This window comes from Sturnira hondurensis, unplaced genomic scaffold (genome assembly GCF_014824575.4).
Source record: "Sturnira hondurensis isolate 20B ecotype Veracruz unplaced genomic scaffold, ASM1482457v3 Scaffold0007406, whole genome shotgun sequence".
Classification (NCBI taxonomy): domain Eukaryota; kingdom Metazoa; phylum Chordata; class Mammalia; order Chiroptera; family Phyllostomidae; genus Sturnira; species Sturnira hondurensis.
The window spans coordinates 1,660,286-1,675,900 of record NW_028080037.1 but is presented as its reverse complement, the minus strand read 5'-3'; positions in this window follow the sequence as shown (position 1 = coordinate 1,675,900).

Below are 15,615 nucleotides of genomic sequence, written 5' to 3'. Positions count from 1 at the left end.
CCCCGATCTCCCCTCCCCCGTCAGGATGGCTGCCATCGGGAAACCCACGAACAAGTGCGGGCGAGGACGTGGGGACAGGGCCCCAGCTGCTGGGGGTGCGACGGGTGCTGTGGACAGCGGCGTGGGGGCTCCTCAGAAAACTAAGACTAGGGCTGCCACGTGACCTGGCGGTCCTGCTTCTGGGCGTTTACCCAAAGAACGTGAAAATGCTAGTTCAGAAAAACACATGCGCCCTCATGCTCCTTGCAGCCCCATCTGCGGTAGCCAAGAAAAGCAGGTGTCACCTACAGGGGCGGCCCGTTAGCCTGTCCTCTGATCGCCCATCGGAAACGTTTCAGGCCGGAGGGGGTGGTGTGAACCAGGTGATGAAACGCAGGAACCTACAACCAAGGCTACTTCCCCCAGCTAGGCTATCGCTTAGAATCCGAGGAGAGATGAGCTTCCCGGACAAGAAGAAGCTAAAGGAGTTGGCAACGATCAAACCAGCGCGGCAGCTCCTGTAGGGAGGAGGGGAGAAGCAGCCTTTCCGCCTGCCGCCAGGGGGCGCCCCCGTGCCGCCCTGAATTCATCACCCGGGTCTGCTCTCATCACCCCGTGCACCCAGGGATAACGGGCGTGGACAGAAGGGAGGGAAGCTGGCTCTCTGAAGCCCCAGCTGCCCATGCAGAAGACGGACGAAGACCCCCGCTGAGCAGACCACCCTGCCGTCTTCAACCCCGAGCAATCGCCAGAGGCGCGGGTACTGAAACGCGGCGTTCCTCCAGACCTGCCCCAGCAGCCCCCGTAAGAAGCACCTTGGCCTTCGCTTCCAGAGTTTTCCAAAAACGCTGGCAGCCTTCCCTGAAGGTGCGGCGAACGCTTCCTCCGAAGGGGTGGGACTGCCACCCGGTTAGAAGACGTTCACACCGAAGTCAAAGGGTTGCAGCGCCCCCTGGTGGGACGGCGGGGTAGCCCGGTCCGCACCGCCCCTCCGTGCGCTGGCCCAGCCCACCTGCAGGGGGCGCACAGCCCGCGAACCCGCACGATGCCCCCCAAACTTCACGCGCACGCAGTAACCACAGAAACCCAGAGTCCGCAATTCGCTCTCCTAGGGGAAAAACGCAGTTGAAGAGTTCGCCGCGGTGTTATTGCAGGAGGCTCCCACCACCCGGAACCAAAGGGAGGGAGTTTTGGCTGCGGGAAGCCTCGCCAGTTCTTCCCGTGGTTTCCTGTGGCTCCCACGTGCGTGAGCGGGTCCTCAGAGCCTCGCTTGCTTCTTGGTCACGTCTGGAGTTGCGTGGTCGTGTCGCCAGAGCTGCTGAGAGTGCTCGGGCGCCGGAAAAAGCGAGGGCGATTGGGCGCCAGGGATGAGAGGCACGCTCACTGTTAGGGGTTCTGCAAACCTCGCCGTTGATCTAATGCCTCGCCATGTCCGAAGCCCACGACAAGGGTAAAGGATGGCTGTGCAAGAAGGCAGCGCGAGAGCGGCAGCATTTGTAGGGGAGAGGAATTACTCTACCTAAGAGCACCTGTGAGAAGGGGAGGAAGCTGCTCATCTGTCCTGCAGAAGAGGCAACGCCAGTGAAATGAAAAGTACTGCTTTCCTAAAGCAATTCAATTAGCACCCTATCGGGTGCAGAATTTGGATAGGCCGCGCGTTGCTGTAGGGAAAACATGGTAAGGATTAATCTCGCAATTTTTAGCGTAGGGTTGAACTGATGAGTTTAATTTCCCAATTTATTTTCTGGAAACATGATTTGCATATGCGGATCCATGCGCGGTTGCAGTTTTAACAAGGCCTGTGGTGTTATTTACCCCGAGATAGTAAGAGATGCGCCCTTCACTTCTAAAGTGCCTTCCAGCCTCCGGTGTCCCGGCGCTGCTGTGTGGGGACATTGGTGTTGAAATATCGCCGATCAGGTTTCCGGGGGGGGGGCAGAATTTCAGGGGAGAGGGGGAGTCTCATGTCTGGCTCTGTATATGTTCTGTTAACATGGAGATTTCCTGTGAAAGAGAAATGATGTAGGTTTGCTTTTACAACGCCGGTCAAGGTGCTTACCTGTGATTGTCTCACTGCGGAGTTGGAGATCTGGGGGGTGACTTACCTGTAAGCAGACCCCCCTCGCCCCTCCTGGGTCCCTATGAGGCCCCGATGTCAACGATGACACTCTGGAACCGAAAGTGCTGTGACTGCCCCTCACCACATCACCCCCGTCACAGCGCAGGCTCGGAACTTCAGTGATGGAAACACCGCAGCCACCTGCGCACCCGTGTCCAAAGGCAAGGACTTCACGGGCGCCATCCGGTGGTTTCTCTGGGCACGGAGTTCCTTTGGTCCCCATCTGGCACATGGGGGACTATAAAATGTTTACTTAACTGTAGCTCAGTCAATGCCTTTGGCTCCCCGAATCCCTGATCAGAGGAAGAAGCCCCCACTCCAAGCTGAGGGTTGCTAATGAAATGTACAAGTAACTATTTCAAGATAGGCGATGACATCAGGCAGTTTTGTCAAAAGACTGGAGATGGGGCGGCAAGAACTCCAGCGACCAGCTGCTGTGAAAAAAAAAAGTACATTACTATTTTTACAAAAATGTCATCAATTTGGGAACATGAATAAGAATTCCTTCTCTGGTTATTGACACTGAAAACGGTAAAAATACAAAAGGAGCCAAAGGTACTTAAATTCCAATAAAAATTTTTTCCTCCTGGAAATTATCCTAAACTTACAGCCTAGTTTTTCGAGATACAGCCTGTAAAACACCAGAGAGCCGAGTGCATGGGTCAGAAAGGTGTGCACGCCGGACCACAGCCCAAACTGGGCTGCCGTGGAGAGCTCTCGGGGTGCAAGAACGGGGTTTGAGACCCACGATGCAGCATCTTTGGATGACTGCTCCCCGACAGCCTGTTTCCCGACGGTAAGAGGGGCCTACTTGGCAGCCCCGCCTTCGGGGGTGTTATAGAGACGACTAAGTCCTCGGTGTAATGTGGAGCATGGAAGAAATGATTTGTGATGTAAATGCTGCCCTGGTCTTCAGTGAAACAGGGAACAACAAAATAAATCAATGTTTCTGGGTGATTAGAAAACATCCTAATGTCCGTGATAAAAATAACTCAAACGGAGCCAAGGAACGCACGAGGGGGGGTAACCTGCAGGATTTTCTTTACCTTCTCTCACAGTGCTCTCCCCCCAGGTTTCGGCTCCACGGGCACTCATGAAATTGCGCTCACGTGCGTGTGCATGAGCGTGCATGTGTGTTCATGTGTGAGCGCGTGTGTGAGCGTGGGTGCTCCTCCAGAGTTACCCAGTGCATTGCTGAGGGTCTGTCGCCCTTTGAAAACCACACGGGGAGGCAGAGCCCACGCTGTCCTGGCCTGCGCTATCCCCTGCTCAGTCATAAACCGTGAAGGGCGCCCCCTGCTGGTCCCGGGAGTCTGCCTGCCAGGCTTTTTCTCAGTATTGCTCTTGTGCCTCCTTGCGAGGAAAGTCACTTCCCCTGTGACATTGCAGGTGCTGCTCTCTCCTTCCCACAGCCACAGGATGGCGTGTCCGGCACGCAGCCAGTGATCTGTAGTGGCCACGCTGGCCGCACCAGCCACGGCCACACCAGGGCAGGCCTCCCGCCGCGGCCAGAAGTGACGGCGCCTTTTCCAACCCTGTGGGCGTGGGTGCGGGAGCCGGCTGGCCGGAGTCTGCGGCCCGCGGTGGGTTTCCTCTGGGTTCTCCTCTCCATTTCCATCCCGGCGGACCCAGGCCCCCCGATGCTGGTGACGACTGTATGCGTGTGTGCAGAGAGCACACGCAGGGTGCATGCCCTCTGAGAGGGACCAGGGACGCAGAGCCAGGGATGGCTGGTAATGTGGGTGGGCCGCAAGCTGTGTGGGGAGGTGGGGGTGCTCCGCTCGGTCTGCACCCTCGGGTTCCCCCCTCGCCCCTCATGCCAGCGGCCATCACACCTCCTCGGTGAACCCACCCACGGACGCAGGACTCGGGTACAGAGGGTTGGCCTGCACCCCCAAGTGGGCACTTCCCCCGGGGAGGGGAACGGGTCCGGCTCTTGCGTTTCTGCCACACGGCCTGCTGCCCTTGGAATATTTTGAATATTGATAAATATTTATGAGAACTGGCAGTTTAATTAAAATATAAAAGCCTTGAGCCAAATTAATTGGGCTGAGGGGAAAAAAAAACTCATTTGCAGAGTAGAAGACAACAGACAAGGGGCAGAGGCTGCCGCTTTTCAAAGGCCCAGAAAATAAATCAGGAGTCAGAGACTCAGGGAAGGGGCACGACAGGCGGAAGCGTTTCTCAACCAATGGACTTTGGAGACGCACTTCCCTGCCGCAGCGCTGGCCGGAGTCACCAGGGGGCGGCACTGGGCTGTGACCCAGCATCCCGGTGGCCCTCCTCTCCAAGCACACCACTGGGTCCCCAAAGGCCCGGTGGCCACACCCACAGGCACAGGGAGCGCCAGCTCTGCTCCCCTTCAATCCCCAAAACACTCCTTAGGGAAGGAGCTCATCCCCTAACCCTGAGGCACTAAACCCTCCCGGTCCCTCAGATGGGAAGACCCCGGTGCTCACCAGCCCCCGCCTCTCCTCTCCTTCCTGTCCAAATTCACCCGGCAAGGATGGCGGCTCGCAGAGCGGACCTGGAGAAAGCGAGTTCACCCTCAGTCCAGCCCCCCCCCACCCCGGCTACCCCCAACCCTGCTCACGGGGGGCGCCCTCAACCCCCACCCCACGAGGGAGGTCTCACCTCTGGTTGGGGCGAAGAGGAGCCTCCTCCTCCACAGCTCCATGATTTCTCGTTATTGAGTTTGAAGACCCACGTTCATCCCCAACCCCCCTTTCGTTGCGTGCAGCGCTGAAGGATAATTAGAAGTCACAAAACCGAGTGAGCGGCTCCTCACAATATTTTTAATTGAGTATCACCAGGAGGAGACACTTGAGAGAATTCGCATTATTTAGAGACACACACGAGCAGAGATTTCAATCCTGTCTAACCATCTCTCCCCCTTCAACACGAAAAAGTGCTGCTTAGATGAAATTGAAAGTCACCCACTGAGGTGATTTGGGGAATCGTTCACCCACTCTTCGTTCGCTTCATTGTCGTGGGTAGGAATGTATTGTTGGCGGCCAATGAAAAGGAGTTAAAAACTACAACCCACAGGTAAGAAACCCTCACTATGGGAGGGAAAAATCATCTGTGCAACCATCACAGGAGAGACAGTTGCTTAAAGGCCAAACCATAAGCTTTGTGAGCACGGAGCCCTGCACCCACGTGCTCACGGCATTACACGTGAGAGTGCGAAGCGGACACGCAGCACGCACGTGTCCATCGAGGAGTGAGCAGGCAGGACGTCCTGCGTCCGAGCAAGAGAATACTGTCTGTCACCAGGAAGGGGTGACGCACACGGACGAGCTCCAGCACAGGCACCCGTTGAACACAGGCGGGACAGCGCAGACCGCAGACCGCGTGACCCTGTTCATACATGAAGCGCAGACGAGGTGAACCCTCGAGGAGGGAAGCCGCTGAGCATGTGCCGAGCTCAGGGCGGAGGGACTCGGGAGCGACTGCAGGGGCGGGGGAGGCGGGGGGCTGTGAGAGGAGGCTGCGCCCTGGGCGGCACCCCGTGGGAGCACCCCGGGGAGCGTATAACCCTTGCACCTGGTGGGCGTCCAACTGTTCATAGTATCTCAACAAAGCCTTGAAACCTGCGTGGGAGAGGAAAGGGCTACCGACCCCCCAGCACCATATAAACTCTAGAAACACTTGGTCGCCTCACGTTTTTTATAAAAGCAAATCCAGTGTATCTCCCTGCTTAGCTCACAATGAAACAAAGCCTTCCTGGGGTGTTCGGGGCGGTTCAGGCGTGAGATGCATACGCGCAGCTCACCCCTCTTCTCCTCCTGAAACGGACCTTCAGGAACATGCTGTCAGAAGACTCATTTCTGGCGGGAGGGCGACATTTCTGGCCCTTGCTCTTGTCTCTAGGACTTTGCTCTCAGCTCAGAGATGGGCCAAGCATTCGGGGTCCGATTTGGACGGACGCTGGTACCGGCGTATGAGCACCAAGGCGACCCTTTATTTCTGCCAAACGCCACCCGGCCTTTCCAAAGCCATCGAGGGCTAACAGTGCCTTTCCTCTGAACTTTACAAGAAAGTGAAAATAAATGAATAACAATCTCACAGTCTGCTCTTGCGTAGCCTTTGACAAAAGCCATAGGCAGCTGTATAAATATTCATTTCATTCTGAAAACAACTCTCCTGGCTTGCTGCTGCTGTTCTGCCTAGTTAAGTGAGATAATTTGGTTTAAATTAATTTTTTGGAAATTAAAAGTATTAAATGGAATCATCCTATTAACTTGATGAAAGAAAAACTTCTAAATTATAACTCATTGTTTTTTACACCGCTTGTTAACTCAGTTAAAATTTGAAATTACATTAGTGGGGTTTCTTAAAATCGGATTTTCCTTTGGGACGCATCTGATAAATGATAGCACATGGGTGTAGGGTTTTTTGCAGCATTTGGGCCCCCGCGGCCTATCTACTCGTTTGGTCCGATGGGGTGTCTCCGAGCTGGAATTTCCCATGGCCTGGGCGTCGCCGCGAAAGGCGCTTTCCTGCCCTGCCCTGGGCACAGCCTCGTCAGGAGACCCGCAGGCTGGCTCCCATCTGCCGGGGTCTGCGGCTCACTAAGCGTGTTTGCCCGTCCATCACTGTCGCACGGTCTTTGAGTAAAAGCTAAACCGACAGGCTCTTCACTCTGTATTCTCTATCACACGCTCCTTTTCTGAAGTAAACAGTTGGCTTGGGGTATTTTTAGAAAGCAAACACCACTTTGTCAATGTCTCATCACGCACGGGGCCGCCTGTCCCATCAGTCAGCGCGATGCGCACACGGGGCCTCGGGAGGGATCGTTCGGGGCCTCCCCTTGGGCAGAGGAGGTCGATCCCCTGGTAGTGCGGGTACCGGGAGACACTCCTGACTAATGTCCTTCTGGTGACTGAGCACCTTGGGGGACGCATCCCTGCCTGGCTGCAGTTTCAGCCCTGCTCCCCCAAGCCCATAAATCAGGCAGAATTTCAGGCTGATGCGCCTCTATTCACAGGAACAGAGCGCCTTCTGGGTGTGAGGTGCTGTGTTGGAAATGTCGTTTCCGCTCCTGTAAGCCTCCAGGCAGCCCCGGCAGTTTGCAGTCAGTCCCATTTTAAGGCCAGGGCGTGGCGGGGCAGGGCCTTGGGCGCTGGTCTCGGGGTCACACAGGGAGCCCCAGAGCTGGGGCTGGAAGCAAGTCAACGAGATGCGTTCCGGTGTCGTGGGCGCGTGGCTGCTCCCACTGTGTGACCAGTGGCGCACTCACACAGTGACCTGTTAGCCCCGAAGAGAAGGAAGCCCTCCCATTGCGGCAACGCAGGCACCCCGGAGAGACGCTCTGCTGGGTGAAACGCCCTGTTTCCTAGACAGATGCCTTTGCCAGGATCAGGTTTTAGTCTGGGAGCCGTTTGAAAGACACAGAGTAAAGGAGGTGACCTGCGGCCCCATGAACGTGGGTCCCAGCCCGCCCACGGTCTCGTCAGCCCTGTTTGGAACTTCCTGGGGAGGGACCTTTCCCCACAGCCGTCTGCATTCCGTTTGTGCAGGGTGGTTTTATTCCAGAAAACCGTGTGTCAGCTGGACATGGGTAGCTTGTTCAAGGTAGAGCTCATACGCTCAACAAAGCTGGGCACCCCGGTGGAGGCTCGGAGGGAGGGCTCTCCGGTGCTGGCTTATCATTTTGCTGCGGCGTGTGGCGATGACACCCGGGAATACGGTTGAGAGACAGACAGACAGACTGACCGACAGGGAGAGACACAGACAGAGGAGACAGGAACAGAGGGAGGCAGAGAGGGAAGTTATTCCGGCAATGGCACAACCGGCCCGTCCGTCACAACATGCAGAACCTTCTGGACACACTGCTTGGCTGAACTCGGGCTGACTCATCAGGGCCCAGCTGGCTTCGTGCTGGGCGGGAACCAAGCCCCAGCTACAGCTACAGGCGGGAGCTCGCTGTCCAGAGAGGCCGCTGCCCCGCCATCGGGTCCTGCTGTGGTTGCTGCTGCTGATTACCCCTGGAGGTCAGAGGTCAGCTTCAGCATCGCCTGTGCTGCGCCGCGCTGGAGACATGCAGGCACGGCCCGTGGCCGCCGGGTGGACCTCCGCAGGGAAGGCGGGGCCTCCGTGAGCCGGCGTCCTTGGCCTGGCTCTCCCCGCCACTCTGGAGGTGACGCAGCCCCGAGAGGTTCACGGCCTTTCCTTCCGGCCCTGCTCGTGTCTGTAGTGCTGGACTCGGTGAGTGGTGCCGGCGTTCGGCTGGAAAGAAGACCCCGAGGCCCGATTCGCACCTGGGAACCGAATCGTCCCTGGAGCCTTAGCAACCCCCATGCCCAGAGTCCGCCCCCAGAAACACCGGCCCACGCTTCCCGGAAGGAGACCGCACGTGAGCGTGAACTGGAGGATGTGGACGCACAGAAACTGCCGGATGACTCCCGAGCACGGCCAGGACGAGAGTTGCGGATGAACTGTTGAAATATGAGCCCCGTGAGACTTTTCGTTTCTATCAGAACATTCGTCAGGGCAGCCTCGGGCCCCCAGCAGGCTCTGTAGCCGTCGTCCCATGCGGAAGCCTGATGACGGTGACTGGAACCTTTCAGAAGGACAGCGATGCCAGGGAGGCCCGAGCCGGGGCCATTCGTCACACCTGTCAGCCCACACCCCACGGGCGCTGGGATTAGTGGCTTCCTTCGTCCAGGGCCTCATGCCCTTCAGAGCTGGGCCCCAGGGGTTTGGACCACGGGTAAAAAGGACGGCTCTGCGACGTTGCCGTGAGAGTGAGTTGCGGCTCTGGGCTGCGTTTATGCACAAATGAGACCGATGAGAGGCCTGGACTTCCAGGGCGGAGGCGCTGACTGCCTCGGTGCGCTGACCTCGTGCCGGGGTGCTGTGCAGACACTAGGGGGGCTGGCTGTCCTGGTCTCTGAGAAGAAGTGGCGAGTCGCAGATTTTAGAACATCCACTGAGCGATGCTGATGCGTGGGCACATCTGCGGTTGCCTGCGAGACATGCCTTTGGCGCCCCGGGACCTGGATGCCATGACTTCGCTTTTCCTGGCCGCTGATTGTTTGCATGGAGGGGTCAACAGCCTGAACTTCACTGGACACGGAAGGTTTTCTGTACTGGGCCACACCCAGTCGGGAGGACCAGTCACCCCAACTCGAGTCATCGACTCCAAAGGATGACGCATACCTCGCTTGGCTGGCACTGTGTCTGTCTGCAGCGCCCTGAGCCTGGGCGGTGACTCCGGCAGACAGACGCTCGCTCCGTGCAGCCGAGATCCGTGCAGTCGATGCGAACAGCGCCTCCCTCCCTCCGCTCCCCGCTTCTCCGGGGTGAGCCTGCTCACGGATGCTGTAAGATCCTATGTGGAGCGAAGCGAAGACCCAGCCGGTGTTGCTCTTGGATTGCAGACGAACTGGGAGACAGAGAGAGGTCTGGGGTGAACTGCAGGCTCCTGGCCTGAGTCGCAGAGAAAACAGGGCCAACATTGGACGACATGCAGAAATCCAGGGGAGGGCGGTCTGGGGAAGGACACCCAGAACTCAGTGTGGGGCGCGAGGTGCCGAAGGTCAGCGAGACTCTGAGACGAGAGGTCCACCAAACAGCTGGACATGGAGATGGACATGCACGATAAAGGTATTAGCTGGAAATACATGTGTCCGTCCCCTGCCAGCACGGGCTGTTTGAAGCCTTGAGCCGGGAAGGGACCAGCAGGGAGTGAGAGGGGGTAGAGACAGGCCCCAGGGGCGTAGAGCCGGGGCGTCCGACATGTAAAGGGTGCCCTTTGGCCTAGAGAGGACTCGCCTGGGGTGTAAAAGAGTCAAAGGAATTTTAAAAATACCGAAATATAAAAGAAAAATGAAGCAAACAAATACCCTAGTAGCTGGGCTTGTCTCTCAAAACACGACGATTTTGATTCATTCCATCTGCTCTCCATGAGTGTCTCTTCTTGAAAAAAGATTTGAAGCTATAAACTCTGCCCAGCAAACTGTCATAAAAACCTGCATTTCCCCTGCTGAGGGGGATGAACGAAAAGCACCTAACCCAGGAAGCCAGGATAGCCGTGGGGTCGTGGGATCGTGGGGTGCAGGGGCCACAGAACGAGGGTTCCAAGCCCACCATCCAGCCGCGGCTGCCCGGTGTGTTTTCCATCTGCAGGAGCAGGTGGGCAGTGCAGCCGACAACGCGGGGTCGGGGGAAGGGACCAAGCCCCTTCCACGTCTTCTCCCACCTTCTAGGACGCCTTCCTGGGGGTCACGCACCACCTCTGCGCAAGACCGTGTGGGTGTGGGTACACCCTGCCTGACCCCGCACCTCTCGTCACCCGGGGTTCCCCGGACCTCATCCCAGCCAGGGCTCCTTCTGTCGGGACCGTTGGTGGGAGCTCGCTTTTCTTCCCAGGGGCCAGTCTAACTGGCGGATTTTCCAGCAGTGGCCTCCGCCCTGCGGGAAACCCACGGAACTACGTGAATCTGCGTTTCACATTTCGGATGGGAAGGCAGCCACGGCCAAGTTAGAGTTCATGGTAGTGGTGTCCCAGCCTGCACTGCAGCCCCTTCCTGGTGGCGTGGACGGCCTGCCCTAACAGGGGATGCTGCTGCCCCTGGAGTCCGGGACGATGCCTGAAACTTTCACAGTGCCTGTTTGGACGTGCATAGCCCGGGCCCTCGATGATTCAACTCCCTACGTCTCGTGCATTGCTTCTTTTCAGCTCTGAAGACCATCACCTTGCTGTGGCTCCCCTCACCCAGTGAGCGCCGGGCGGGCGGAGCAGCACACTGGCCCCTTTTTATCGCTCCAAGTTCCCACCGTGGGGCGCAGAGCTTGACCCCGTGCCCACCACTTCGCCCGTGTGCCCGGTTCTCTCTGAGCTCTCGGTCCCCGCTGCCCCAGATCGCGGCACGTCGGGCCTGCCTGCGCACCGCACGCTCAGAGTCCTGCCTGCATGCTGTCCCCTGCCAGCCCACGCAGCCCTGACGTGCTCTCTGGGAAGCGGGTAACTGCTCACCGGCTGGCTCTGCCCCTCAAACATGCAGGGCGCTGAGGGCAGGCATTTTGCCTTAAACATTTTCTTTCCAACTCTTTCCAGCCTTGGCCACAGGAGCGACTGTAAATACTTGTTGGACAGTGAATGAACGAAATCAGGGACGGCAGAGCCCCATGTGGTCTGAGCCCAGCGCAGTGGCTCAAGGGAAGAAAGTCGGCACCAAGAGGTCCACTCAAACTTGTGGGTGGGGTGGACGCCTCCTGGTTTCTGTCACTGAGTCACCGAACCGTCAACCCTGTAACTGACGTGCACGGCCACCCCTGTCCTGGGCAGGAGGACGGGGCATGAAGAAAAGGCACAGAGAAGTCACCCTCTGCTTGGATTCAGCAGGGAAGGATCTTCGATCTCCAAACACTGCAGACAAGTCAAAGATGGCCGAGTGGGTGTCAGCTCGGAAACCCTGCATGAGAACAGAACAGGGAAGAGCCGGGTCCGTGTTCGACAGAAGCCGTGGTGTCTCCATCTTCGTGTGGAGAGTGGGGGGCGGGGCGCACCACACACCCCTCCTCCGTCCGCTGAGAGGGACTCCTGGGGGGATCGGAAGGAGCCGAGGTCGAGTTTCCCCTCCACCCTGCGGGGTGTGTGGGAATAACATCCATCCCATTATCACTTCCCACCGTGCCTCCTTGCCGTGTGCGACCGGGCAGGCTGTCGGGAGTGACCCTGGAATCAGTTAGCAGTGAATTAGTCACATGAGCCCCGGCCCCCACGGTGCTTTCCAGCCGTGGCTTCCTGAGAGACCCCATATTCCGTTTGGAGTTGCCCCAGGCAGGGGTGTGAGTGGTGAGATTCATCGCCGGAATCAAAGGGCTTTTGTCCTCCCTTCCCCAAAGGACGGACGAGCCGCGCACAGCCTCCCTCCGCCGCTGTGGGATAGTGTGGCTTCAGCCGTGGTCCTGTGAGGCCACCGTCCGTGGCCACCCTGCTGGACCCAGGGAAGTATGGACGTATGAGAGTGTGACCTAGAGGACAAGGACCTCTCCACCCTGAGAAGTTTCAGGACAAGGCTGACCCTTCCATGGGCTCCCAGTGCGGCTGGGAAACTTGACTTCCCAGCAGTCGCAGCCACAGCCGTCGGCCAGGAAAACACCCTCACTCCTGCCCAGGAAACCGGCTGAGGCTTCCCTGAACGCTGTTCTCTCCATCGCCACATGGCGCAGCGTCTGAGCTGGATGAGATCGGATGTGTGTGCAGGGTGGCGGGGCCGTAGACATCTCTCCACGGCTTTCACGTCGGACCAGATCCATTCGGGGCCACGGGGCCTTGGGAAGAGCCTCCATTCCCACGGAAGCCGACAGATCCTTCCATGGGGGGAGGAGGCATTGGCCCACGGCTATCATGCCGACGAAATGCCGAAGGCAGGGTTTTGTACCTTCCGGCACCTTCTGGGAATCGAACAAGGGACTCTCATATGACAGTGTCTTGCACAGCCAGGAAGACACTTAAAATTAAAATCCAAACGGAGGAGCTGGCAACTTCAGAGGGCACACCTGTCACTTGGGGGGGTTCTTCGTTCATTGTTGCAGCTGTTTGCTTCAGGCAACGAGGCGAGCAATGTTGGGTGAAACTGCCCCCCACACGCAGCCCACGAGTTAACCCTGCCAAACATGCTTGCTGAGGTTTCCTTGCGTGTCCCCACCTGCGTGATCTTGGTGAGTAGAGAGAAGGGAGGGAGCCCCAGGCCCCAGATGAGGGTCTCCCGCGGGCGGGGCTCGTTTTCAGCTCTGAGAGTCCAGGCCCCCTTCTCTGCTTTTCAATGCCTCCCCCTGCACCCCCCCACCCCCGCCTGCTCCTCCCAGCTCCGGCTCCGTCTTGTTCTCCGAGAGACGCTCCCCAACCAGCAGCAGCCCTCCGTGGTCTTGACATTGCCCATCAAAGAGAATCTACACGTTCAAACTTCTTTAGACAAGGCTTTTCTTAATTTCTCTGCTTTAAATGTATCTCTCTTCCTCCCTCCCTCTTCCTCTTCCTTTCCTTCTCTCTTTCTCAAGATAGATGATACAGATACCTTTACGTACAAAAGGTCTTTATACACTCACATTGAAGACATACGGCTGTACCACAGGCTTACGGCTCTTCCCCCTTTTCGTGGGATTCGGGCCAGAGGAATGAAGAGTCTGCTGTCGGAGGCAGGCGCTGTCCCAGGGCCGTACTGACGTGAGCTCCGTTGTGCAGAGCTGGGAGCAGGGCAGTGCACACAGCTTGAGCCCCATTTTCATGTCTGGGTTAAGGGGCTGGTGGCCCCTAGAACACGGGGTTGGGGCGTGAGTAGTAGGAATGTCCCCGCTGTTGTCATTCTTGGCTCTCCTGGGACTTGCAGCCAACTCTTGGTCCTTCAGGTTGACCACAGTGAAGGGGGTGTTTTCGTCGTTTTTTGCCCAGGTGTGAGGGTCTTGATCCCCGGTTGTGACTGGAACGCAGCACCGAAAACACCCAGCACGCCCTGCTCTCGGGGAGCCCCAGACCAGGGAGCGCAGGAGAGGAGGGGCACACTTTCTGCAACCCCAGTCTTCCCATTCAGTTTGTTGATTAGGAAAGAACAGACAGAATCCAAACAAAATTCAAAAATTCATACTCTGTTTTTAACCATCCCTGCGTAACGGAGACACAGTCCACAGGCGGGGTGTGGTGGGGTGACTAAGGTCCTGAGCACCTCTCTCCCAAACTCAGGTACCTGAGTTCCAAACCGCGTCCCCCAGGCCCACAGTTGGGCTGGAGGGCCAGTCAAGCCCAGCTCCCCATCCTGCTTTGCCAGGCGTGAGTTCTTGGGAGAAGACGTTAAAGAAAAATAAGGACTATCAGCATTGGAATCTTGAGTGCTGAGGGAGGGACACTTGCAGCTAGCTGGGCAGCCCGCCTGCCTCCGCAGTCCTGGTGAGCCCATCGGGGGTGAGAGGAGGAGAAACCAGAGCTCAGAAGGCCCAGGAAACGCTGTCTCTCCCACACGGGGCGGCCTTCGTGCCTGCAGCCGGGTGCCAGCGTCGTCAGCCAGGGCTGGGCCGGGGAGGTCTTCTGCAGAGGGGAGACCCCTCCATCTCGGCGTCAGCGGCACTGTCACCTGTCTGAGCTGGCTTTTGTCTTCCAGATGCATTTGTACAAGTGTCTGATGGTTAGGTGGCCAGGTCAGGATTTATTGGTGGACATTGAAAAACGTTCATGGGTCACAGCATCTGGAGGTGACTTTTCCTGACCAACCGAACCAGTCCCGGGACCTGCTCATGCCAGGGCCGGGGGTGGGGGGTGGGGGGTGGGGCGTGGCTTGTACCCTTAGGGTTCCCGGTGCAGGGAAGTGGGGAGCAAATGGCCCAGGCTAGTCAGTGCGGATGATCCAGGGCTTGTTACCGGTCAGCATGGCTGGATTTTCGCCGAGACATGACTCAGCAGCCGAGCCGTTCGGAGCTGTTCGGTTTCCTCCCGGCCCCAGATTATGAAACAGGCTATGAATTTATGCGTTTGTTGCTACGGCAATTTGTATCTCCACCGTTTTAATAACCCCGCTCAGTGCAGACAATCAGAAGCAATGTGGCTCTGTGACAATTTAACTCTGAACCATTCGTAACAGCTCGCAACGCCATGGACTCATTGCGTGGAGAAATTAAAAGCAAACAGAAGCAAGTCATCGCAGGCCCGAAAGCTACAGATACCTGAGGTGGGCGCACGGGTGCTCTTCCAGGGTGAACTCGGCAGGCACAGACGGCACAGGCACGTGACACATTGCAACAGAAACACCACCAAGGCGTTTTTTCTCTTGTCAAAAGGAAAAAATACTACTGCTTTCTAATTATTAAGACACGTGACATTGAGATTCTCATCATCAAGACGTATAACACGGAGAGCTTTTCCACAGCCTTCAGTGATGTAACGCTGGACCGCCGGACCGGGACCAGGACCGGCTCTTGTCCGACCGGAGGTGTCGCGAAGGTATTTACGGTGGGTTACACTAGAACGTGCGACGGTTCTCAACACACAATCAAGCCGTGTGTCTTCTCACACACACACGCAGTTCACGTGCATGTTGTTGAGAAGGGAAGTTCATCCGTGGCGTTGGCTTCCGCTTCGCTGTGACCACATGTTGAGTGAACTGGCCTGTCCTTGCCTTTACTCGTGAGGACTTCCTGCCGCTCCTGGGGTGCCTCCGGGTCCGGGAGGGCTGTGGTTGGTGCCCATGGAAGCCCGACTTCTCTGGAAGGTCATCGAGGTGGGTGTGTGGGGCTGAAATAGATTTCAAAGTTAAGACCCAACCTGTGGGCCCACCCAAGCTGCTTTTCCAAGTGAATGGCTGGTCGTGGCTCCTGTTTCACAACTTCCTAAGCCTTTTCAAACAAGCAGCAGCCGGCCTCAGGGAGCCCCAGGTCCTGCCCTGGCAGCAGCCAGCCTAGATTCACTGCTTGGCTTCGCCTGGGAGTCTCCGAGCCTAGCCCAAGTAGCAGCCATCTCAGATGGCTTTATAGACCGGGAAGGGCAGCCCTGGGCAGAACACAGGTGGGGGCTGGCC